Source organism: Chrysemys picta, chromosome 3 (genome assembly GCF_011386835.1).
Source record: "Chrysemys picta bellii isolate R12L10 chromosome 3, ASM1138683v2, whole genome shotgun sequence".
Taxonomy (NCBI): Eukaryota; Metazoa; Chordata; order Testudines; family Emydidae; genus Chrysemys; species Chrysemys picta.
Window position 1 is genome coordinate 107,560,603 of NC_088793.1, and position 24,721 is coordinate 107,585,323.

General features: G+C 40.8%; 1 long non-coding RNA gene across 1 annotated transcript; it reads right to left on the bottom strand.

Moving 5' to 3' along the window:
- Positions 1-2,223: 2,223 nt before the first annotated feature.
- LOC135982046 (uncharacterized) lies at positions 2,224-4,147 on the bottom strand. The gene is made up of 2 exons (XR_010599250.1): positions 3,990-4,147; positions 2,224-2,938 (listed from the first exon to the last, which is right to left on the bottom strand). It is a non-coding gene; the product is annotated as an uncharacterized LOC135982046 (long non-coding RNA).
- Positions 4,148-24,721: the final 20,574 nt, after the last annotated feature.

Here is a 24,721-nt window from a genome sequence, read left to right on the forward strand (position 1 = left end):
TTGAAGTATTTTGTAGAGCTGGCCAAAATTTTTTCAAAAAAACTTTTTTTGGGGTGGGTGGGGGCGAGGGGTGGGGTGGTCAGAAAAAGCTGATTCATTAAGCCAAAACTTTTTTACAGGAATGTACAGGTTCAACAAAGATTTAGGTAGGAAAAGTTTCTCAGGTCCAGAATGGAGCTTCGGGTCAAATCCAAGAGAGAGCCCCAGAATATCCAATATCTTGGAGGTTAGGTAAGGCACTCATCTCAGAGGTGGGACATTGGGATCAAGTCCCTGATCCTAACCAAGTCCAGCAGGGGCTTTGAACCCAGATTTTCCACATCCGTGGTGACACTCACTCTCTTTCTCATTGTAATTTTTTGTCAAAAGCTTCAAAAAATCTTGGTTTTGTCCCAAAGTGGAACAGGAAACACTTCCAAAATCTCAAAAGTATTTGAGGGATGGGGAAAACCATTTCCTGCCCAACTCTAGGACTTTGTCAAGACATAAGAGCTATTGCTTTGAATGGCACCTCAATGAGGAGCCCCATTGACTTCAATGAGACTCTTTTTGACCTAAGCTGCTATTCATTGAGTTAGGGGGTTCACAATCTGACTCTGGATGAAGAACCCAATAGGCCCCAAGAGATCAGGCCCTGTTGGCCTGATGTCTAGTCAGTCCCACCCTTAACTCTACCGTTGCTTGAAATAAAGCCCATTGCCTGAGTATCCTAATGAAATTTCTGTTTTAGTAGTCTCCTATGTGAATTAGTTACTAAGTTGTTGCTAGGCAGGCACTGAATAATTTATGCATGGAATACTGAAAAGCCATTTCACCTGTCATGATTCTAGTTTCATTGAAACAATATATCTAGAGCTGCCTGTTTCTATATAGGGCTGGACAAGAGTGATCAAATGTATTTTCCTCATAAAATATTTGCCAAAGTTACCTTCGTTCACTACACTGGTCCTGGAACTATATTGCTGTAAGACTGAACCAAGAATTTAAGTTGAATTCTGTGGTAATGGGAACATAGTGCACTGTACTATCCAGCAATCATATAAGGGCTACAAGTTCTGATACTACCTTTCAAGATTTGTGCAAAGATGGATTGATCTGGGCTGCTGCCTTAGTGGCATCCTACTGGCTGTAATAGAAATAAGTACTCAAAGGAGGATGTAGATTTTAACTTGATCTGTAATACTAAACAGTTGAGCTATATTCCTGAGATTTATTATAATACTGAAATGGAATTGTCTCAGTAACCAGAATGCAGAAATACTGGTAAGTAATATAGCCTCAATTTTGTTTTACCAGTTATGCAATTCCTTACACTCTTGTCCTAGATATCTGTCTTGCATATTATTTTTAATGCTATTGTGTGCAAATCCCAATACTCTAAATGGCTGATTGACTAATAATATCTATCAGAATGCAGATATCCCTTGTAATAACAATGAGTAGAATCTTCAAAAATGCCTAAATGGCTTAGGAGCCTACGTGCCATTCACTTTCAGTTGGATTGAGGCCCTTTTGAAAATTTGACTCTATAATGGTTATTTTTCAGTAAGTTGATGCAATATTCAAAACTTTCTCTACAGCATTCAGCAGTTTCACGGGCCACATTTTTGTAACATTTCCTTCTTTTTATTTATAATGTTAAAAGCTTAATAAAAATATTAACCTAATAATAACTTAAGCGTGCTTCCATTTAAACTCAGTAGTCATAATATCCTAGTCAAGTAAAACTCCTTGACCAATATTTTCAAGAGACTAGTAATTTTAGGTGCCTCCATTTTTAGGTAGCCAATCTGAGATATGTTAAAGGGGTCTGATTTCCAAGGGAAATACTTAGCCATTTCATTGTCCCTATTCTCATCCCCCAAATCTGTGGCACCCAAAATCACTAGTCACTTTAGAAAATTTTGGCCCTTGGTCTCTGAGGTTTTTTGGTGTGTGTACCTCAGCCTTCAGTTTCTGTGTTTACTTACCCCAAGATATAGTTATTACAAAGGGAAGCACCTTCATGTTACCATTCTAGTGATAATTTGGGGAAGGTTTAGGCTGGTATATCCACCTGAAATCAAAGTTTGAGCCCATAACTAATGAGTTTAATAATGAAAATATCAATTAGACCCTTTGCTACAGCAATGCTGTAATAATACACCAGTTCAAAATGATCTAAGAGTCTTTAAATGAAGATCTTCAATATAAAACAGTAAATCAGAAGTCAATGCAACAAAATGGGATCATGTTATTTTCAACTTTATTTAATCTGAGAGAAATAAAGATCTCTCCTTCCTAAAATTCCAGATTAGAGTGAGAAAGGCATTTTGTAATTTACACCTCTGACATTAAGCTGAAAAGAAGCATTACAGACACCTGCTTCAGAATTGTCATTGTTTCCATGGTGCCACTTTCCATCACCTATTTTTAATAGTTTACACAACAAGATCAAGGGTGTCCCAGCTGTTACTGCCACTGTTGCTAGGCAACCTTTAAATCAGAGTTCAAGAAGACAAAGAATCATGCTTGAAAAATTTCTCAAGTGTCTGCCTTTTCCCCCCTTTCTTCTATCTACACCATTTTTCAGTGTTTAGTCAGATGACATGTTTTCTTCTCCCCCCCCCGCCACCATCACCCTTTAATTCTTTATATAAACTGATGACCGTCTGATCAGCCTCTGACAGAATAAGCTAGTTTTTAAATCAAAATTCTGAATACAGTAAACACTTATTTAGGCAACAGAGACATCGCTGACCCTTAATAAAGGTTTGATAGCATTTCCCTTTTTTAATTAAATTTGAATATTTTTAGGTCTCCATGATCTGCTGCTGGTGTGTAACATCGCTGTGCATGAGTGCATTGTGAAATGACACATAGATCAATGGACGGAGATTCAGTGCCTGCAGAGAATCACAATGCCCTCCTGTGCATTCTGGAATCTTAATAGCATCACCTGCAAAAGGAACAGAGGTCAAAAATCCATAACAAACGGAGGTGCCAGCTAGGAATGGATGAGCTCAGATACATTTGGGGATCTGTTTCTGTCCTAGTTTGTTTAATCAAATATGAAGATGTTTAGAACTTCTTGAAAACCACTGCTTTTCCCCCCACAAAGGGTAATTAGACTACAAGCAATAGTACATCTGTCTACCTAAATCAGTAAGTACAAATCTGTTGTATGGAAAATAAACATAAAGAAAAATCTTACGGTTAGATCCCTTAGCAATATTCTTTACCATTTTTTTTCTCCATTGGAGACCCACCCAGAGAGCTTAGACTCAACTCCTCCTGTATTTCTTTGTCTCCGGAGCCCTTTCTTTATTCCCCAAAATTCTTTACCATGTGCCTCCAAGGCCCCTCCTCCTTTTGTCCCTCTTAGACCTTCTTCATCCCTTTTCACATCTGCCTGGCTCATCTTCTCAGCTGCTACCCACTCTGCCACCTGCTGCAAACCCTAAGGAAAACTTCTCCTTCTCCTCTCTGTTGCACCTTCTATTCGGTGTGCATTTTCAATTTCTTGTAGTCCTCTATCACAGATCCATTTGGGCACCCGCTTGTTGGCCACCGACAAAACTGCTGTGAGAGGAACCCAAGTCTCTCTGTCCCTGGATCTCCAGGTGTTTTAAGCCTCCAGAGCCTGAACAGAGCCCAGCCACTGCCCCAGTCTTGTGGGGGTCTATATTCATCTGCAATCTAACACTCCCTTCTGAGAGATAAAACCTGCTGTCCACTGCCATCCCCATCTGGGCACAATGGTGACCTTTCAGACTCCCCTGTATTTAGATACATCATCTCCCAGAACTTCACCCCAGTGATGTGAAGCTTCTGGCTTACAGTTTAATCCACTCATGGGGCAACGTTGTAGTGGTAAAGCATTCAACATACAGTGATGTTTTGCTAGAGTCTCATACAATTGTTCTTTACTTAATCATGTAAAGCACTAAAGAATATAGAACACACAGAACAATAAACCTTACCCTCCCTCATTTTCTTCACTAGCTCACCCTTCCTTTTGGAGTCCATGGGCGCCATCTGTTGCCAGGAAGACAGGCAGGCATGATGTCCCTTGCCTCATGCAGGCTGCAACTTATTCAATGGCTTCTCTGGCCCTGCTCTCTCCTTTTCAGTTAGACACAAAATTTCCAAAGCCCTGAGAAAGATCAGCTTGCTCCTCCCCACTTTGTCAGCCTGACAGTGTCAGATAACATCCTTGCCAGCTTTCCCACATGAGCAGAAAACCCTGCCAGGTGACTTGTTTGCCAAAATGATCTGTCCCTTGTTAAATCCCTGGTTCTCCAGGTAGGAAACCAGTCTATTGTCTGGAGCATTACATTTCAATGGTCAAGGATTTTAAGGCAATGACCCTGTTTTGTTATACTTTTGTCACCAGCCTTTGAAATCTGAGGCCAACATGGATGCAAATCGACCGCAGAGAAGGCAAATGCTGCACATTCAGAATGGAGTCTGCAGCTTGGTAAAGATACCTAGAGATCATAATCTCATCAGAATTCATAAACTGAATTACCAATTTTCTCCTAATGACATGTCTCTCATCTTCTGCAGGCAAGCACCATTGCTCATCTACACTATCCATTCATTCTCCAATGCCACCATTACTGACCACCTAATTCTGTCTTTTTTTCCTACATATTAGTCCATGGTCACCCAGCCCACTGCAGTATGATTGACAATGCACTCACACATGAGCCATATCATATACCTCTTCCTGTTAACTTATAAAAATCACACCAGTCTACTTTTCAGGGTTTTTTAAAAATGTTTGTATGAATTCACTGTTCATGAAAGGTGTCAGCTGACAGACCTAGAGCCTGATGTTTTCTATGTACAGAACGGGTGTATTCTGCCCCAACTGCTGCCTTATTAACGACCCTGACATTCAGAGACTATTTACAAGGTACAAAAAACAGCTTGGTCTCCATGCCTGTTCAACCCTTACCCACTCTGTCTGATTTTTTTGCAGCGACTGTCACCAACAGTGTCAATTGTGGTTGTGGTGGTGTGTGGTTGTGTTTTTTGAGGACACTTGTCCATTGGGAACAGGACTAAGATCACAAGATTCATTTAACAAAGACCACTGAACTACTGGATGATGTGACTTTTGGTCTCCACCAGCCTAATTTGAATCTGAAACCCACTGAGAAATTAATAAAAAGAACAGGAGTACTTGTGGCACCTTAGAGGCTAACAAAATATAGCGGTCAGTAGATTTCCGTTATAGAGTGGTGTTTATGTGGCCATTATTTATTAGTACTGTAGTGTCCAGGAAGTGGATCTCTTGTGTGGACTGGTCCAGGCTGAGGTTGATGGTGGGGTGGAAATTGTTGAAATCATGATGGAATTTCTCAAGGGCTTCTTTCCCATGGGTCCAGATGATGAAGATGTCATCAATGTAGCGCAAATAGAGTAGGGGCGTTAGGGGATGAGAGCTGAGGAAGCGTTGTTCTAAGTCAGCCATAAAAATGTTGGCATACTGCATACCTAATCACATCAGCCACACTATCAGAGGCTCGTTCACCTGCACATCTACCAATGTGATATATGCCATCATGTGCCAGCAATGCCCCTCTGCCATGTACATTGGCCAAACCAGACAGTCTCTACGTAAAAGAATAAATGGACGCAAATCAGACGTCAAGAATTATAACATTAAAAAACCAGTTGGAGAACACTTCAACCTCCCTGGCCACTCGATTACAGACCTAAAAGTCGCAATATTACAACAAAAAAACTTCAAAAACAGACTCCAACAAGAGACTGCTGAATTGGAATTAATTTGCAAATTGAACACCATTAAATTAGGCTTGAATAAAGACTGGGAGTGGATGGGCCATTACACAAAGTAAAACTATTTCCCCATGTTTATTCCCCCCACACACACACACAGTTCCTCACATCTCCTTGTCAATGGCTGGGAATGGGCCATTTTCATTACCACTACAAACAGTTCTTTTTCTCTCCTGCTGATAATAGCTCACCTTAACTGATCACTCTCCTTATAGTGTGTATGGTAACATCCTTTGTTTCATGTTCTCTGTGTGTGTGTGTGTGTGTATATATATATATATATATATTCCTACTGTATTTTCCACTGCATGCATCCGCTGAAGTGGGCTGTAGCCCACGAAAGCTTATGCTCAAATAAATTTGGTAGTCTCTAAAGTGCCACAAGTACTCCTGTTCTTTTGGCAGATACAGACTAACACAGCTGCTGCTCTGAAACCTGAGAAATTAATGCCACTCCGTCCTGAAGCCATTTGATCCCATAGGACCTAATTCTTATCTCATGTACACTGGTGTAAATAAGGAGTAACTTCAAATAACTTCAATGAAGTCAATGAATTCCCACTGATGTAAAACTGTTTTAAGTAAGGGTATCAGGTTCCTAGAGCTTTTCTCTAAAAGTAATTCCATTGTCAATGTTTGATATGCTCCCTGAGTTATTTCTAACATCCTGAATTAATGAACATCTCTTGTCATAGATTTATTTATGTTTGTGCCATTCTGTTTTTCCTCGACAAGAAGTCATAGCCTGCTAACATTTTTAGGGAGAAACACATGTATGACAGTTTATCTATCCCCAGTAATATACTGAAAACATTTTGTTTTTTATTTGGAATCTAATGTACACATAGCTTTTGCTACCTAATAACTCTTGAGGAATATACCTGCTCTAAATAATTAGTACTATGATAAAGATTTCTTTTGTCTGTATCAGTTGCTTTCTCTCCCCAAAAGGAAATAATTTAACTCTGAATCAAAAGGTTTCTGGCTGACCACTGGATGGCTGTGACTGTACTTTGCTTCTCCCCTATAGGAATGTGGGAGCTTCAGATTCATTTTTCTCCTCAGTATAATTGTGACAGGTCTTTTTGCTCTTATGTATTTACTATTAAATGTTAGAAGGTTTCTGTTTTTCCATAATCTCATATACAGCCAGGGGTGAAAGTAGAAATAGGGACTTACCCATATGGGGCTGGGTTGGGGCCAGCTCTGGCCCCCGGAAGGGGCGGGGATGGTGGGGTCAGAGCCGGCCCCAGCCAGCCTTGTACCGGAAAGTGCCCTCCCCCTCTCCCTCCCCTGCCGGGGTAGCAGTGGCAGCCAGGGGCTCCGGCAGCAGTTTAAACGGCCCGGGCTTGGCTGCCACTACCTTCCCAGGCTCTTTAAACCACTGCCAGAGCCCCCGGCTGCCGCTGCTACCCCAGGGCTCTGGCAGCGGGGCTCCAGGGGCTATTTAAAGGGCCTGGCGTTCCCGCTGCCTCTACGGAAACAGCCCTTAAAATAGCCACCGAAGCCCTGGGGTAGCAGTGGCGGGGTTCTGGTGGCATTTAAAGGGCCGGGACCATAGAGCCAGCGGAAGCCCTGGGCTCTTTAAATAGCCCCTGGAGCCCCGCCGTTACTCCAGGGCCTCTGGGGGCTATTTAAAGGACCCAGGACTCCCCTGCTTCTACCACCCCAGCCCTTTAAATAGCCCCTGGAGCCCTGGGGTAGCGGCGGCGTAATTTGCGTAAAGAGACTAAAAGGGTCACATATATCATTGAAGTCAACTTGTATATTTTGCTCACCCATATATAATCTCATGTAAAGTAGTATTCAAATATGATGAAAATTAAATATTCAGAGCAGATTAAAATAAATATGTGGGTGGGGTGATTTTATGGAACAATATAATAGAAACATTTTAAATGCTCAAACAGCACAGCATTGTTATAATTTCTGATATTTCAATTTCTGCTTCTATATGAGATTAAACCAGTGTTAACAATGCTACTGTAATACAAATAACAACTTAAAACTTATTCCAGAATTTGAATGCATCGCAATTTTGGTTTCTAGATTTCGATTGCAGAGGTTCCTCCTACTATCTGTTACTCATACAATATGACAGACATGCACCTCCCATCCCCTCCACCTACTTCCCACCCTCTACATGCGAATGTCAAAAAAAGGAAAATGAATGTACTGGAATACAGATTGCTTCAAAGACACTTTGAAGATCAGGACAATGAGTTTGGAGACTATTCCTCTGATGGGTTTAACCCTTATTAATATTAATAGGTGTGCAGGTTTACTGATGGGATTCCACTTTTTTTCGTTTAGAAAGTCAGTTATGAAAGCAGCACAGTGTAATTTATAAGTGCTTGTCCAACACTTCCTTCATGAATCACAAATCACCACCTTTAAAAACTTCACAGCAACACTGAGCTAGTTTCTACAGCAAATCAGGGTTTAAAAATCACTGGAAGAGGCTGAGAACTGAGAGAAGTAGTCCTGAAGCAAATAAATGACAGCTTGCACAAATAAAATGGAAAAATGTTAAACAATAAACAAAAGAGAAACAATTACTAGCTCATTTCAAACATGTCATATTGCATTCTTTATTCTGATTGTGGAAAATCAGCCATTGACTACCAGTTACAATTGATTTTCCTTCACAGCTGTTTTCTAATTACATCTGAACACTGAAAATTCTAGTGCAGCTACTCAGCTGTACAACAGGTCTTGTTTCATTATTGTTGCTGTTATTACCGTAGTTCCCAGTAGCACTGATATAGTTAGAGGTACTGTATGTCTATGGTGTTTGTATTGCACAACCTGCTTTTCAGGGATGCTATAATTCAAAAATTTTAAATTACCTTGGGCTGGACCTCAGTGTGCAAGCTGTCAGCACAGATACAACTATTTTTCTTCTTCCTTTTTCCTTCTTACAAAAAAATTCTAGGTTCGTACATCTAATTCTTAGTCATGGTGTAGTCTCTGGTTAGGATTTCAGAACTGCATTTAAAAAATTTTGTGTGGGGGTGATGGGGTAGTCACAGTGCTCTGAGGGATGATGAACAGAGTCTGGTTAATCAGTGTCATGAATACATGTTAAGCAGAGTATATGGAAATTTATGATGGACAAACTTCCAGATGGCTAGTGCAGGTAATCAACCCCAGCTATTTTCTGGGCTTAGTCACATAATGGATGTAGCTCTAAAGTGGTAATGATGACCAAACTGAAATGAGAACAACACATGTAGGCAATATTGTAAGTAAATTATTTTTATTTTTTAAAAATTAGTTTGGAAAGAGCAAACTTAATAAGGCAGGGGTGAGACAGGGGAAAACCAGTCACTGGTCACATATTTAAATCCTGCATCATAATGCATATGCACAAAGGGACCAAATTAAGGTTGCATGGGCAAACTTAATTTTGGCAATGCTTAACATCTGAGTGCTTGACTTTGTAGCCTTATTAGTGTTCTTTTAATGTAGTTTTCTCTGTAACTTCCTAGGTTGTGTTTTTGTTTTTGTTTTTAAAAAACAATACTTTAAAAAACAAATTCCATCATGTGGAGCCATACTGACTTCAACATGGTTAATTAGCAGGGTTCCAACCTTTAGATCCCCTGCACTGACCTCTGACACTTGAGCTAACAGAATAACTGATAGCACTTGCAGGTTTCAGGCCAGCCACTAGAGAGAGTTGAGGCACACATTTTGCTAATGAGTTTCACAGCTATTGGCTGGCAGCAGAGGAATAGTGAGAGAAATTCTGGCTTCTATTCCAGGTTCTGAGGGGGTGGGGCCAGTCTTAAGGGTGGGTGATCAGGGCAATCGTCCTGGGTGCCAAATCAATATCCGTGTGTGTGTCACCAAATCAGAGTTTTTTTCTTGACTTTTCAGGGGGCACAGAAAACATTTTCCACCCTGTGTTACGAGGGGAGCAATCTCTAGTGGTCACAGATCCTTCTCAGGGCACCTCAAGTCTGATACCTTCCAGTTTGTTCTCATCCCAGTCCTCCCCGGCCTTCTCCTCATATCCACTCCCCCATCCCCACTTCTCCTCCTCTTCTCAGTCTCCCCTCCTTGACTCCATGTTCCCCCTCCACTTGTCCCAGGCCCCTCACCCCTTGTCTCAATATCCCCCTCCCCCATCAATCCCAGAGGCCCAGATTCTCACTAGCCCTGTGCATTCCAACTGGGCTCCCAGGCTGCTTTTTCATTCTCCTCCATGCTGCCTGGGCACTAGGAGCAGCAACATTGACAGCACAGGAGAGACAGTCTCCCTGCTCCTATTTCCAGTGCCCAGCATGACAATGGCCCATGGCTAATGTGGAGGGAAAGTATTGTGGAACCCCTCCACTCCAGTGGGGTTTGCTGAGTTATGGATGGAATCTTCAGATAATTTATCTGCCAAACGGTAAAAAGTCATAACTGAACATGTGCAAACTGAGATTTTGAGAGGCTCAGAACTTGAACCAATTTGGGCAGAGTTTTAGAGGGATGGCAAAAGGTACATCCCTTACACCAGGGCACTCCTTTTGTCAAATTTCAAGCACTTGCTTCAAATCATGGGGTACTAGAATTTCTCAATGAAACAGTTATATGGATGTTTTAAACATGGGCAGCACAGCATACTTTCCCCTAATTTTGTCCTGAGAAAAGTCTGAACCATTTTGTGATGTTCTCATCGGGAGAACCCCCAGAACCCCCATGTTCATCCTTGTAAAATTATTGTGTGGTATGCAATGCAGTTTGTCATGTTGGGTGTCTTCGGAAGGCTCATGATGCACTGAGCATGCTTGTTATAGTAACTCTTACAATAATATTACAGTAATGTTACAGGTTATAATTTCACATATATAGTTATGAGGCTGAAAATGTATCCTCATGGCTTAAAGCAAGCCAAGGCAAAAACTCTCCAAGAACAGGGAGGCAGTTCTCACCTCATCAGGGCAGGTATGGGACAAACCCAGCCCAGCCTCACAGGAACAAAGGATGCTGGCCTAGGAAGCAACAAAAGAATCTGTTAGACTCTCGAGGGATCCTTTGGTCAGTTTGGAACTGTGATGAGGTAATGCTCACCTGACTCTGAAGGGGTGGGGGCAAAGCCAAGAGGAAAGAAAGGACATGATAAAAAGAGAGACATTTGCCATGCTCTCTCTCTCTCTTCCACCTTACATCTACAGACACCACTCAAAGTGACTGAAGCGCTGATCAAAGGGGAGAGCCTGGCTGAAGAGCAACCAGCCAGACTCTGGTGAGAAGCATCTAAATTTGTAAGGGCATTTAAAGTGTTAAGATCAGTTAAGAATGTGTTTTGCTTTTATTTCATTTGACCAAATCTGACTTCTTGTGCTTTGACTTATAATCACTTAAAATCTATCTTTCATAGTTAATAAATCTGTTTGTTTATTCTACCTGAAGCCGTTCATTTGATTTGAAGGGTGTTAGAGATCCCCCTTGGGATAACAAGCTTGGTGTATATCAATTTCTTTGTTAAATTTACGAACTCATATAAGCTTGCAGCGTTCAGCGGGCATAACTGCAAGATGGAGGTTCCTAGGGTTGTGTCTGGGACCGGAGATATTGGCTAGTGTCATTCACTTGCAAATAGCTGGGAGCAGCTTACATGCCAGAGGCTGTGCGTGAACAGTCCAGGAGTGGGGGTTCTTACAATAGAGCAGGGTAAGGCTGGCTCCTAGAGTCAAGGATTGGCGTGACCTAGCAGATCACTGGTCCAGATAACACCAGAGGGGAACATTACACATTTTTTCTGAAATTAATAAATAAAAATAATCAGACTGAGGCAGACACCTGGCATGGAAAATTTAAGCCCAAATGGTTAAAGTGTGGCAAAATTATTAACAACTGGAAATAGAGTCTTATTCTGGAAAGTTTCAGGCTACCTGTGCTGCCTATAATGAGCTGAACTACTTAACATCTGTCAAATGGGTGGGTAGGTGGGTGGGGGTAAAATATTCCATTCTTGAATGTCTTTTTCATTTAAAAGTTACTAGATACACGCTAAACAGACAACCATCTGTCTTATTATATAGTTATGTGCACTGCTCATATGATGTACACACTCAGACTGTATTAAAGACTCAGCAATTACCACTCCACATCAGTTATGGTATAGGGGAATTTCCTAGTTTAATAATAGCAAGACACCACATGGACTGTCACACTTCCTTGGGTTTATCACACGAGTCTCCATATTTGATGTTTTTCTTAAAGCTTCAGATCCTGGGGTCATGTGAATGGGAGAATCTCAGTTTTCCTTTACAAACAAAATTCTAGCCCTTCCTGGTTGTATGATTTGAGGGCAACCTGAACGCTCAAACATCAGAAGATGAAAACTGTAACTTTTTTTAAAAGAGTATCATGATTTTAAGCCAATGATTTCTGAGAAACTAACTCCTGATTTTTGAAAGCTTGTGGTATTGCAATACTGAATTGCAAATGTTGTACCTGAGGCTTCTAATGCTGATTTTTTAAATGGTGCCTACTGTAGGTTTAATCACTTCAAATGCATAAATTAGGTATATCATAGATAAATTAGCAGAAGACTAATTGAAATGCAGGTGGATTCTTATGTCTCTGTACTAGGAAAGTGTGCACATATTTAAGAACAGTTTTCAGATTTGTGCATGTGAAATTCACAGTCAATTAGACATCAGTAATCATTGGACATCAATAATCAACACTTCGGTTTACATATTACACATTAGAATGCTTTGGTTAACTTACAAAAAAACCCTCACCTGCTGCATTTTTTGAAGCTTGAGTCAAGAAAGATGAGCTACAAAATTAACTTCAAGTTTAGTTCTGAGAAATGATATGTCAAAATAGCTTTTAATGTTAATGCTTGGAGCACATGAATGCCTAAAGTTTCTAGATCCTGATCCAAAGTCCATTAAAATTAATGGGGGCCTTCCCATTGTATTCAATGAATTTTGCATCAGGCTCATAAGAAGGGGAAAAATCATTTAATTTTAAAAAAGTGATGAAACTTGGTGATATTTGACCATTGTAATGGAGAAAGGAAGCCAATATAGCTCTTGACAAAAATGTTGGCATCATAATTGCCAAGTACAGTGTGGTAGCACACAAAAAGTAAAAATATTTGGGACAGTGCCTCTTTGGAAGGAGTAATTCTGTGATATCAGTAGTCATGTCAGCTAACACTTTATTAAAATCTTAACTTGTGTATGTTTGTGTAAACTGTAAAATAAAGTTTGTCAGTATGACAGCTTTATGAAAGCTGGTCTCTAGTTTCTAGTAATTTAAGAATACTGGCACTTATTGAAAGAACAGATGGTGAAACCACTCAATATCCTATGGAAAGATCTTCCTTTAGTGTGTGTTGGAACTTACATTAGCTAAAATGTGGTCTTAATTTAAATTTAGAAAGCACATTAATAGGAATGTACATCAGTGCAGAAGTATCCTCTTAATTGATATACCCAAGTGGAAACAAACATGCTAATTAAGCGATCATCCTGATGATAAGAACCTGATAGGAATACACAATGCTGGGAGACGTTCATTTTTATTTCAGCAATTGCCTTAAAAATAATAGAGTACAAAGCTTAAAATATTTAAACTATATTAAGGTATGTGACTCATTTAACAACCATAATAGAACAAGGAATCAGCATGAAGTGAACACGGCTGCAGTGGAGAACTTTATTACACAAAACAATCTCACAGCTGCAGACTACTTTGAATAGTCTTGTGGACAATATCAGATAGGCATTTTAATTTGACTAGGTGTGCCAGTTTTCTATTCATTGGTCACTGAAATGCATTGCACTTAATCTGTTTCCTGCAATCATTTATTTTAAGCAGACATTTTAACAAGGTGCTAGTTTAGGGTCTGATCCTGAACTTCTTGTTCAGGCAAAATTGCTCTTGGTTTCACTATACTACTTGGAATCCTTAGTGCAAAATCTTTCAAGTGTTATATTTTGTTTGAGAATAGTCTGCAATGGATTGAAGCCACAAAATTTGCATCCATATTTTTGAACACTCCTTTTCACAACTGCATCTTCAAAGCCTTGTAACTTGATACAGTATTTTTTGTCCTATCACAGTCTTACCCTAAATATTCTTCCACTTCTGGAAGGTGGGGGTATCAGGCCACCAGCATCTTCACACTAGATGTTTCCTGATGAAGGACAGAGTGTTGACTGCATTTTTAGTTGGCTTCCACACTCCTAACTTTCCACATAGGAGTTTTTGCTGCGAAAAAAAAAGGAGTTAATGGGCCTTGGGTTCTTTGTTGCTATTTGTGGCTCCACTGAGAGACAGCAGATCTCCAGCAAACTCCTTCAGGTTCTTGTGTGAAGGACTGAAAGACCATCCCATAAAAAGCCTGCTTCAGAGTTGAGTAGATTGACCACATTACAGAACTATGTTAAGGTAGTGCTTAAAAGCTTCAAACAAGATCAGGGCTCCATTGTACTGGACTACATATAGTATAAATGCATACTAAGAGACGGTGCCTACCTTCAAAAAGTTTACTCTCTAAATAGGTGTAGTATTAGAGAGTGTAATCTATTTTTTGGAATGAGAACACTGAGAATTTTTCTGCAGCTAATGTTTTCAAAGTGGCACTAAGAGAAGGGCAGCCAAGTGCCTCCTCCAAAACAGCATCTAAAACAACTAGAGAACTGACTAAAGCAGGGATATTTTGAACTGGTGGTGACATGGAGTCATAATTATCCTATCCTTTCCACATTGCTAACAGGTGTGTGAGGGGAGAGTCTCTGGTAAATCCCAGTTAGCTGGTGGGAGCTTCTTGAGAATGAGGGGATAGTCCTGGTATGGAAAAAACTGAGAAATTCTGATCACAGAATAGCTGAATCAAAAAGATTTTATCACAGAAGTTCTAAAGCAGACGCTGATTGGCTGAAATATTTTTTTGAGACTTGGAAATCTCCACCTAACCCTTGTCACTAGTCTTGAACCACTTGTTTTTTGTGCACACAGACCAAGCAGTCTCATACTTTGATTGATATTGACATCCCAATTGATATTTACCTCACTGAACATCTTCCATTCATCTGTCTATTGAATTTATACCATGTTCATCACCATAACATAAAATGTATAATTGTATGTGGGATATTTATAGAATTTTTTTATTCAGGTTGCCCATTTCTATAATCTAGAAGCTTTCATGAGCACTAAAAAATAGTCATCTCTCCTGTTAATTCCATGCACTTTGCTACAATGGACATTCATTTTAACAACTGCAATTTTTGTTTAACTTTCTAATTTCTTCCTTGATAAAAAAATTTCAGCTGAAAACAATGGATGGACACTAATAATCTGCATGGACTTCACAGCAAGGAATTTCATCCCTATGGAAAGATCATATGCATGTTACAATACTGTATTGTACAGTACTTTATGAAACACTGCAGCTTAATATTTATTTCATTTAAATACAAGTAAAAACAATAGACTTCTATTCCAGGATGTAGGCTTCCCAACAAGACATTAAAGTGCAATCCATCAGACTAGAATAAAAATAGTAAAATGTTACTGCAGTATTTTTGGTAGCATTTTTATGGAGGAAAGTTTCAAGAAGAAAGTTTTTAAGAGAAGCACCAAGAAATGGGAATGTTTTCATATGATAGTCTGATTCTTGTCAGTCCACTCCTTGCAAGAAAGAGTTTTTATATTAAAAATTAAAAATAGAGTTTGGTATTAAATAAGGCCTTGATCCTGCAAAGAACTCTGCATGGGCACAGGGATCTTCTTGCACAGGGGTTATTTTAGGATCAGAACTTAACTCAGGGTCCAGTATGTGAAACAGACAAAGGCGTGGTCTACACTAGAAAATTATGACATCTTAACTATGTTGCTCAGGGGTGTGAAAAATCGACATTCCTACATGGCACAGTTAAACCGACCTATCCCCCATTGTAGACAGCACAAGGTTGACAGAAGAATTCTTCTGTCAACCTAGCTACCATCTCTTGGTGAGGTGAATTACCCTACGTTGATGGGAGAACCTCTTCTGTTAGCATAGGTAGTGTCTACACTGAAGCTCTACAGTGGCGCAGCTGTGCTGCTAAAGCATTTCAAGTGTATGCAAGCCCAAAGAGCACAAGGTTAAAATTGTATTAAAGTATCATTATAGACTTTTTTGAAAGGAGTGTATTTTAAAGAGGGATTTGAAGGAACTGGGGGTGGGAAGCGTAGCAGCTTGGATTAGGGAGGAGATTCCAGGTGCAGTAGATTGGGCAGAAAGAGACATGACCCTAAGAGTGGGAGACATTAAGCACCAGATTTTTAAAGGTATTTAGGCCCCTACCGATGTAGATAGCTGCCTAGTGGGATTTTTAAAAGAGTGTAGGCATCTGTCTCCATTGAAATCAGGCCCTGATCTTGCAAACACTTAAGCACATGCATAACTTTACTATGGTGGGTAATCTCATTGAAATCAGTGGACCTGTCCATGCTTGTAAAGTTAAGTACATGTGTGAGTGTTTGCAGGATCAGAACCTAAGGATCAGTTAGTCATATGATTTCTAATATTGAGAAGATTCTAATTTTGATTTAGTCAATTGCTATATCAAGAGGGGATACCTTTGGATATGGCTGTGCTCCCAAAGCATGGATACTTCCGAAAGCGGTCGCCAGTAGTTGTATTCATACCAACTTAGCTCTTAAATTTGAAAAAGTTTATGCACATGTTAACTTTATCCACTGTACATAGTCCTGCTGAAGTCAATGGGTTTACTTTCAATACATAAAGCTAAGCATGTGTGTAAATCTTTGCAGGATGAGGGTCTTAAACTTCCACAAAATTAGTGTGATTTTTTTATTCTGAAGAAAAAAAAGAACAACAATTCCTTGGACAACCCATTGTAAGTTACAAATTCATATATTTTTGTCTAAGCCGTGATGCATTTTTAATATTTGTCACTGTCCTTCCAGTTGAAGGATATTGCCTGAATGATATCATTAAAGGTACTATTCAGGTCCATCTCTGAGTTTCTCTCTATTAAGTTTGCATTTTTGAATGTATCATCACAGATTCTGACAAATGATTGATTAGGTTTGACCCAGAAAAATAAAGTATACTTGACATAAAATGTCCTGCACTGGACTGTCAATGCTTTTCTAGCTAGGTGAGCAGATATTTTTCTCCCTCTCTTTTCCTGCCAGTTCATTTATTTATTTTACAACTGTAATTAAACTAAGTTAAACCATTATATTTTTTCCTCGGATTTTAAGTGTACCATTGTAACACTCAGAATTTAAAAGAAATAATATTTGGCTCACAGACCACATATAGTAAAATAGAAATACTAAAGGCATTAAAAGCATATAGTATTTAAATGACAAGTAGAGAAAATAATGCATTAGCAAGGTAGCTTTATTCTTCTATTCATCATACAGTCTGAGGTTCTTTGCCAAGGAAAACAAAAATATGATTGTACTACTAAAATTAATTCTTACAGATAGTTTTTACAGGATATTAGATACCTACATGGTTGCCATGCAAAAATGCAAATGGCTTTTTTAGGTACTACAACATATTCATTAATAGATAATCATTAACTTTGTATTATAGGTTAAATGCCACAGTGAGTGATTTGGGTATAACTGCCCAATATTCCAACCATGGAAACAGACTGTTCATGACAATGCATTTGTCAAGAAGTTTCAGACAATATTAATAGGTCATGAGGATGTGGGAACTGGAGACTTTAAGTATATTGCATCTCTCTCTCTGAATTTTCCAGGCTTGTTGCAAGAACAGACCTCACACTTTATTTTAGTGGCAAGTTCTATTGCACAACATAATGAAATTAATTAGTAACTGTGTATGACACAATGTTTTGATAATGTTTCAAGCTCGGGAAATTTAAATTGGCTACAAACTGTTTTGTTTAAAAGAGAAAATTTCAACCTTTTTAAAGACAATTTTGCAGGCCTCAAAACTGTCACCGAGTTTATCTTGCCTATTGATGTGTGAATCTTTAAAGGTTTAGCAGTTTGGAAAAAAAAAAGATCCTAAAAGGTTTAGATTTCTGGCTGCACAAATTTCAAATAGTAATATTCTCTGATCCACATCAGAATTGTCTTAAATATACCATCTTTCATTAGGGGATAGTCTGAGCAAGATGTGAGAAATGTTAGATACAGAACTGTCAGAAAGCTAGTGAGGGTTCTCAGTGAAGCTTAGTACATACCATAGAGAAACTATCCAATCATTTCTTCATATAATTTCCTACTGAAAAATCACCGTTGCCTAAATGCATACAATACACCTTTCAGAAAGCATATTTATTACTTTTTCACTTTAAAGAGAATGCCCTATACTTGCTGAGTGACTTGTTGCTCTATTTTGCTGGGGACCAGAGTAGCTTGAGGTCAAAACTGGGCATTCTATTTCCCCAGGTAAGGAAGATCCTGGGTAACTAAAGTTGATGGTGGTAGATGAATTGCTCTTTCATTCCTTTTTACCACCTGACTTCATAGTAACATTGACTGCAAACTAAAAGAAAGCTAAGCCTCCCACTCCTCCGGAGAAGCTATTTGCTGCAAAGTAGGAGGTGAATGGAAATGACACTTCCACTAATGTCAATCAAAGACCTATAAGTAGTCTCCAACACAAGCAACAACCTAGTTTTACAAAGGTTCTCAGAGCTTGTTACCTCAAAATCAGAGACAATCTATAAGATGGAATTAGTACATTACACAAGAAGATACATTGTCAAGTGCAGATTGACAAGTGTCATTTTAGAAGAACATGTGAGTTCAAAAGGATTGTTAGGATTCCTGAATGTTGCAATATCTAACTTTTAAGCATCTATAAAAATCAAAGGACCAACACTATGATCTACAGAGCCTGAGTTACACACTTATGCTCCCTATATAATGAATGGGGAGAGTCAGGTGCCCTCTAATACAATCTACACAACCTAGCATGCTAGGCATGAATCAGCCCATCCATTGATGCTGATAAGAGCCCTGCCTCTCTCAAAGTCAGGCACCTACATACCCCCCTGCAGCCCAGATTTACCTTTGCTAGTGATTTACAAACCAAGGGAAGAGTGCCTCCGCCTAACTCATGCGTGAGGCCTGATCCAGTAGCTGTGCTCAGAGGCCATCTAACTATACATGATGCTGTTACTGCTACAAGCTCCCTTTAGCCCAGGGGCTACAGTACTCACCTTGGAAGTGCTAAAGCCCCCAGTTCAAAACCCCTACAGCTACCTGAGGAAAAGGTATTTGATCAGGGATCTACTACCTCTTATCTGAGTCACTTAACCACTGGGCTATAGAGTTAGTCTCACTCCATGGTGCAATTAATATTCAATTATGTAATTAAATTGCAACAGCTTCAATAGGAGAGAGTGAGGAAGCCCACCATCAGAATGCTCTATAGCACAGTGGTTAGAGCACTTTCCTGAGAGATGGAAATGCCTTGTTCAGATCTCTTCTCCTCCTCAGGCAAAGGGTGGACTTGACCTACATCCCAGGTTAGTGCCCTAACCCCTGGGCTAAATGTTATAAAGGAGGCTGAAGTATTGCTGTGACAATGGAGGCATCATGTTTAGATAGATGGCCCCCAAGCACATCTACGGGATTGGGCCCCACACATGAGTTCCCCTGATTTGAAAATTTATTGCAAAGGTAAGTCCAGGATGCAGGGAGGCACCTATCGCTTTAGCAAAAGGAGAATTTCCACAGCTATTGGTGGTAGTAGTATAACTTTTATCCTCTTTGCAGGCCAGCCTCTGGAGTGGAAACAACCAGGTAGGTCTGATTCCATCCAGCCAAGGGCAATGGTGCACATATTGCCTTAGCAATGACTTACAATGACTTAGAGCTATGGAATAATAGTTGATGGAATGGATAACACAGAGTGCATCTGGGCAATACTCACACTGGGTAAAAGGACTACTAGAGCCTCTCCAGGGATAGTGCTTGGGGTGTGCTATAGACCGCCGGGATCGACCCAGGATATGGATAAAGAACTATTTAATGTGTTTAGAGAAGTAAATACTAATAGGAACTGTGTAATTATGGGGGACTTTAACTTCCCGGATATAGATTGGGGAACAAACGCTAGTAGCAATAATAGGGCTCAGATGTTCCTAGATGTGCTTGCTGATCAATTCCTTCATCAAGTGGTAGCTGAACCGATGAGGGGGGAGGCCATTTTAGATTTGATTTTGGTGAGTAGTGAGGACCTCGTTGAGGAAGTGATAGTAGGGGACAACTTGGGCTCCAGTGATCATGAGCTAATCCAGTTTAAAGTAAATGGAAGGAGTAACAGAATTAAATCAAAGACTAGGGTTTATAATTTCAAAAAGGCTAATTTTAACAAATTAAGGGGACTGGTAAGGGAAGTGGATTGGGCAAACGTATTAAGGGATCTAAAGGCAGATAATGCCTGGGATTACTTTAAGTTAAAGCTGCATGAGCTGTCAGAGGCCTGTATCCCAAAAAAGGGAAAAAAGATTACTAAGCAAGAGATTTAGACCGAGCTGGATGAGCGACCGACTCAAAGGGGCAATTAGGAAAAAACAGAAAGCGTACAAAGAGTGGAAGAGGGGAGGGATCAGTAAGGAAACTTACCTTAGTGAAGTCAGAGAATGTAGAGATAGAGTGAGAAAGGCCAAAAGCCGTGTAGAGTTGGACCTAGCGAGGGGAATTAAAAACAATAGTAAGAGGTTTTACAGCCATATAAATAAGAAGAAAGCAAAGAAAGAAGAAGTGGGACCGCTGAAGACTATAGCCGGAGAGGAGATTAAAGATAATCTAGGCATGGCGCAATATCTCAACGAATATTTTGCATCAGTGTTTACTGAGGCCAATGAAGGTATTAGGGATACTAGCACCGTGACAGAGGGGCATACAGGATGGGGGATTACCGTATCCGAGGTAGAAACAAAACTTGAACACCTTAATGGGGCTAAGTCGGGAGGACTGGACGATCTTCATCCGAGAATATTGAAGGAATTGGCGCAGGAAATAGCAGGCCCATTAGCGATAATATTTAATGAATCTGTAAACTCGGGGGTGGTTCCGTTAGACTGGAGAATAGCTAATGTGGTTCCTATTTTCAAGAAAGGGAAAAAAAGTGATCCGGGTAACTACAGGCCTGTTAGTTTAACATCTGTAGTGTGCAAGGTGCTGGAGAAAATTCTGAAAGAGAAACTAGTTGAGGACCTTGAGGTTAATGGCAATTGCGATAAATTATAACATGGTTTTACGAAGGGCAGATCGTGCCAAACGAATCTGATCTCCTTCTTCGAGAAAGTAACGGACTTATTAGATAAGGGAAATGCAGTGGACCTAATATACCTGGATTTCAGTAAAGCATTTGATACTGTACCCCATGAGAAATTATTGGTTAAACTGGAAAAGATGGGGATCGATATGAAAATCCAGAGGTGGATAAGGAATTGGTTAATGGGGAGAATGCAGCGGGTCGTATTGAAGGGTGAACTGTCAGGTTGGAGGGAGGTTACCAGTGGAGTTCCTCAAGGTTCGGTTTTGGGACCCATTTTATTTAATCTATTTATAACTGACCTCGGAACCGATTGCAGGAGTGGACTGATAAAGTTTGCGGATGATACGAAGGTGGGAGGCGTTGCCAATTCGGAGGAGGTTAGGGATATTCTGCAGGGAGACTTGAATGAGCTTGTGAATTGGAGTATCAGAAATAGGATGAAATTTAATAGTGAAAAGTGTAAGGTGATGCATTTAGGGATGACTAACAACAATTTTAGTTACAAGATGGGGACGCATTGGTTAGAAGTAACGGAAGAGGAGAAGAACCTAGGGGTCCTTGTAGACCGCAGGATGACTATGAGTCGACAATGTGACGTGGCGGTGAAAAAAGCCAATGCGGTCTTGGGATGCATTAGGCGAGGTATATCTAGTAGGGATAAGGAGGTGCTGCTTCTGTTGTATAAGGCGCTGGTGAGACCTCATTTGGAGTACTGTGTGCAGTTCTGGTCTCCCATGTTCAAAAAAGATGAACTCAAACTGGAACGGGTGCAGAGAAGGGCCACTAGGATGATCAGAGGAATGGAAAACCTGTCGTATGAAAGGAGACTAGAGGAGCTCGGGTTGTTTAGTCTGACAAAACGAAGGCTGAGGGGGGGTATGATTGCTCTCTTTAAATATATCAGAGGGATAAATACAAGGGAGGGAGAGGAATTATTCCAGCTTAGTACTAATGTGGACACGAGAACGAATGGATATAAACTGGCCGTGGGGAAGTTCAGGCTTGAAATTAGACGAAGGTTTCTGACCGTCAGAGGGGTGAAATATTGGAACGGCCTTCCAAGGGAAACGGTGGGGGCGAGGGACCTGTCTGGTTTTAAGATTAAGTTAGATAAGTTTATGGAGGGAATGGTTTAATGGTAAAACATATTAGCCAAGGAATACCAAGCAATGGCAGGTAAATAGTATAATGGCTAACAGGGGGCAGGCTGGAGACTCTTGCCTACATGCTCGGGGTCTTACTGATCGCCATATTTGGGGTCGGGAAGGAATTTTCCTCCAGGGTAGATTGGCTGAGGCCCTGGAGGTTTTTCGCCTTCCTCCGCAGCACGGGGCAGGGATTGCTATCAGGAGGGTTCTCTGCCAATTGAAGTCACTAAAACACAGGATTTGGGGACTTCAACAGCAGAGTCAAGGGAAGAGGTAGGGACGGTTTTGTGGCCTGCAGCATGCAGGGGGTCAGACCAGATGATCATAATGGTCCCTTCTGACCTTAAAGTCTATGAGTCTATGAGTCTATAATAAGGCTCCCTATAATTCCAGTAGTAGCATTTATAAATGTATTTGAAGCATACAAATTAAAAATGCAACTACATCATAAGTTCAGAATAGCCGTTTGATTTAAATGTAAATTAACAAACTCTCCATTCCTGCAATCTCACAGAATTGCATAGAACACTGACTTTAATTAAGGTGGGCAAACTAATTCTGATAAAAATAAGGAATGATCCCTACATTTGCCCAACACTCAAAATAAGTCTTTTTAGAGGATGGGAAGAAGAGAAGCTGTTAAATGTTAATCTTTCTAGGATCATATGTTTCCTCTGCAAAATTTTAGAATTAAAGGTTTAGAAAGTATGAATAACTGGAGATATTTATTTTAACTGAACCTCAGTGGTTTTGTATGTTTGCCCATCATTAATTATTATATCGGCAGTGAAACCACCTTGTATTCAAAATTAAGTTAAGTACGTTTAGCCAATGTTGCACTCTGAAAATTCTTTAGTGATTTGTACTCAAGGGATATAGCATCTGATTCAAAAACCATAGTAAGCAATAAACAAATTCCCACTGATTTCAGTAGGCCCAGTCCAAAGACCATCGTCCTTTATTTGAAATCAGCTCAGAGGTATGAGACAACAAAGTTATACCAACAGAATAGTGGAGACAGGTGCTTCCTAGAGGCCTTAATACGGGACTGTGAGAGAAAGGTTTGTAGGATTTGTATCCAGGTATTTGAATGCAAGGTCTTACAATCTAAATAGGTAAAGAGATGGGACACAATAGCAATAATGAAGTTAGCATATCTTGGAAGTTCCCAAATTTTTGTTTAGAGTTTATTATTTTATTTCTTATCTTTATTTCTGTATTGGGAAATTATTAGTTATTATTGGTTTCTTGTGCTTGGTGCTGTGCCAACATAAAAGACCCTTTCGTACATATGCCGTATGACACACTCTTTACATAATCACATTTTCTTTTTTGTAGGGCACCTGCCTACTCACTGCAGAGGGTGGATGTAAAAGTGGGGAGAATTAACATTGCAAAGGCAACTGTAAAACGGGCATTTCCAAACTTTCAACTTTGCAACCTGAATAATTTTTAACATAGTTTTTGGTATGTAATATGTACAGTGTGTATTTATTACCTATATAATATACACACATTCTGAAAATATATTTTTAAGCTTACTTAAAGCAGTGTCTGAGAGTGAGTACTCTCATCCATTGAAATCAGTCAGGGACCAGACATCAATCCATGCTCTCCAAATCTTTCTGAACAAGTCTCTCATATTTCAAACTTGTAAGCAGGGCCGGCTCCAGGCACCAGCCCACCAAGCATGTGCTTGGGGCGGCGCCTGGAGCGGGGCGGGGCGGCGGGGCGCTCTGGCCCGAGAGCGGGGCCGTGACTGGCCGCCGGGGAGAGCAGAGCCGCAGCGGGCTCGCCTCCCTCCCCCCGGCGCTCTGGCCGCCGGGGGCTCTCTGCCCTCCCCCCAGCACTCTGGCCGCCGGGAAGAGCGGAGAGCCCCAGCCGGGCTCGCCGCCCTCCTCCCAGTGCTCTGGCCGCCAGGGGCTCTCCGCCCTCCTCCCGGCACACTGGCCACCAGGGAGAGTGGAGAGCCCTGGCCGGGCTCTCCGCCCTCCTCCCGGCGCTCTGGCCGCCGGGGGCTCGCCGCTGGGGAGAGCGGCGAGCCCCGGTCGGGCTCTCCGCCCTGCTCCCGGCACTCTGGCTGCTCTGGTCGCTGGGGAGAGCGGAGCTGCGGCGGGCTCACAGCCCTCCCCCCGGCGCTCCGGCCAGTCGGGGATTGCGGGCCCGCGGCCGGGCTCGGCGCCCTCCCCAGCCGCGCTGGGGGGGAGTGGGGGGCGGCGGGTGACTTTTTTGCCTAGGGCGGCAAAAAAGCCAGAGCCGGCCCTGCTTGTAAGTACAGCCAGGCAAGGCGTATTAGTTTTATCTTTGTTTTCTCAACTTGTAAATGTACCTTTTGCTAGGGTGTTTACCTCTGTTTGCTGTAACTTTGAACCTAAGGCTAGAGGGGGTTCCTCTGGGATCTTTAAGTTTGATTACCCTGTAAAGTTATTTTCCATCCTGATTTTACAGAGATGATTTTTACCTTTTTCTTTAATTAAAAGCCTTCTTTTTAAGAACCTGATTGATTTTTCCTTGTTTCTAGATCGAAGGGGGT